This window comes from Arachis hypogaea, chromosome 3 (assembly GCF_003086295.3).
Source record: "Arachis hypogaea cultivar Tifrunner chromosome 3, arahy.Tifrunner.gnm2.J5K5, whole genome shotgun sequence".
Lineage (NCBI taxonomy): Eukaryota > Viridiplantae > Streptophyta > Magnoliopsida > Fabales > Fabaceae > Arachis > Arachis hypogaea.
In genome coordinates, this window is record NC_092038.1 from 65,000,650 (window position 1) to 65,003,604 (window position 2,955).

The window sequence follows — 2,955 nt, forward strand, 5'->3', positions numbered from 1 at the left end:
TGTCTTGCTAAAGTGTTTATCTAGTTGCAAGTGAAATTGTTTGTTAAAAATGCTAAATCTACATAATGCTTGTTATCCATCACTTAGCTTTAAATTTTGTTTTGTTTCCCCATATGCTTAAATAAAAGAGATTTGTGTGAATTGAAAAGTGAAATATCCAATGTTGCATAAGTAAGAATGGAAGTTAGTGGTGGTATATGTGTTTGATTAAATGCATAACTCATGAAATAATTGTTGCATAATATCATTCTCATTCAAGTGTGAGTTAGCTTGCTGTTACAAAGACTCTTATCAATAATGAAAAAGCCCTTGATAACAAAAACAGAAAAAAAAGGGAAAGAAAAAGCCAAAATGGCAAGAAAAACAAAGAATAAAGGTTGGACACCAATAGCTTGGACACTAGGACATATGCCTGTGGTGTTCTTGTACTAAGATATGCTTGGATGAGTAAATTCTAAGGGGTATTTTAAAACTCGGTCACTTAGATCAACTGATTTGGGATGGCCAATTGAAAATCCACAATAAAGAGCAACTTAGATACAGAACATTTAGTTATCCAAAGAGATGCTGGGCATCAATGATCCTAGGAAGAATTAGTGAGCCATGTGTCTGTGGTGGAAAGATGTTGAGCAAAAGAAAAGAAAATAAAGCCAAAGGCTACTACTGCAACATTTGACACCAAACCTCCAAAAGAATAATAAGCTTGTTAAGCATTATAAGCCAAGAAAAGTTAGCAAGGGAGTAATTCAAAAGTGAGTCTTATAACAGCAAGTTTAGCAAGCCTTTGAGGAAAGATGTATATTATGTAACAGCAATAATAGTTGTGTTATCATTATTTGCATAAAGATCCCATAAATCAAGTTCTGCTATATGCCTAATAAGGATATGTGTTCTTTTCTTATTCATATCATTTACTCTTAGTTTTGATGCTTGCTTGGGGACAAGCAAGATTTAAGTTTGGTGTTGTGATGACAAGTCATCATATACCCATTTTTCAAGCTAATTTCACTTGTTTTGTTAGTCTTTATGCACTTTCTTGCTTCCTAAGTAAGTGATTTGGAGTGAAAATGCATAACTTCTTTAAATCAAGCAACCACCATGAAATTAATGTTAATTCATGAGGTTTAAGCTAATTTTAATTGAAGTTTAATTGATTTATAACCCTTATGAATTTAGTGATACTTGGAGTGGTTGTTTTGGTTTATTTCAGGTGAAGAAAAGAATAAAAGAGAAAAGCGTGGCCTAAGAAAGCGTGACCCAAGGAGAAGGAAGTGTGGTCAAAGGATGGAAAAGTGTGTCGCATGCAATGGGGGAGGCAAGCATTGCCCTCCACAAGGGCACACTGCCCTCTAGGAGGGCAACATAAGGGAACAAGGTAAAGAAGGCAACTCTGCCCTGCCCACTACAAGGGCAGAGCACAAATTTGTGCCTTGGAATCAAGAAGAAGAAAATGTTGCCCTGCCCTCCACAAGGGCAGTATCGGGCTCACCAAGGAAGAAAATCAAAGGAAAAATGCCTATGATGCTTGCCACAAGAGTTGAACACGGGACCATGAGGAAGTAAGGAACTAAGTCCCATTACCGTGCCAAGAAACCAAGGAAAATGAATGAGCGTGTGTTTCTGCCCGGATTCGAACGCGGGACTTCATTTTGGAAACACTGCCCTGCCCCTCCGCGAGGGCAGGGCAGCATTTGGTTGGTGCACGAATCTGGCGCACCAAGGGACATTTCTGGCGCACCAAATCACTATCCTGGCAGCACCAGCGCGCACCACAGCACGATCCTGGCAGCACCAATTTTTCCTACCCTGCCTTCCGCGAGGGCAGGGCAGCATCCTGTGCACCAAGGCACCATTCTGGCGCACCATGGCAAGAAACTGGCAGCATCAGCACGCACCGTGGCACATTTCTGGCGCACCAATTTTTCCTGCCCTGCCCTCCGCGCGGGCAGGGCAGCGTTCTGCGCACCAAGCCGCACCAAGCCACACCAAGCCGCACCAAGCAAGCACCAACACGCACCAAATCCTGCCCTGCCCTCCACAAGGGCAGGGCAGCCTCCTGGGAGCTATTATTTTTGGGCCAAAAATTCAATTAAAACTCCAATTTAATTCATTTCTTCACCAAATCAAAAGCCCATCCAAATCCCAAAAACCAAGAATAGAAAGTGTATAAATAGGAGCTAGTTTGATGTAATTAGGACCTTTTGCTTAGCTTTTGAATTTTGCACTTCCTTTAAGCTTTGAATTTTATTTTTGCACTTTGGAACTTCTCTTGGTGTCTTTACTGAGATTTCAGAGAATTGGGGAGGAGAATTGATCTCTCTTCTTCCTCATTCTTGCTTGGACCTTCTCAATTTCCTTGTTTTGAGTTTTGGGTGTGAAGAATTGAGGAAATTATGTCTCAATCTCCATTCAAAATCTCTTTAATTTCTCTTCTGCATAATTGAATTCAATTTCGTTTCCTTTACTGTTTCTTCTTCAATTTCTTGTCAATTGCTTTGAGAACTTGGATCTAGGAAGGTAATTGAGATCTAGGCTCTACTACCTAGTCTCTTGAAACCTGAGATCCTAATTTACTTTTGGTTCTTCTGTGAACCTTGCTGCACTTTAATTTCAATTTCTGTTTGAATCCTCATTGCTTTCAATTCAATTTCTGCTCTATTAATTGTGGCAATTAAATTTCTCTTTGTTTAGATTCTGCAATCTCAGTCCTCAAACCCCTTTTATATTCAAGCAATTTACATTTCTTGCACTTTAAGTTTCTGTAATTTACATTTCTTGCACTTTAAGTTTCAGTCATTTACTTTCTTGTTCTTTAAGATTCAGCAAGTTTACTTTCCTGTTCTTTAATTTACTGCAATTTCCCCTTCTCCCTTTACATTCCAAGCAATTTATATTCTGTTAAATACAACCCACTCAACCAAAACTTGATTCGCTTGACTAAATCAACCACTAAAC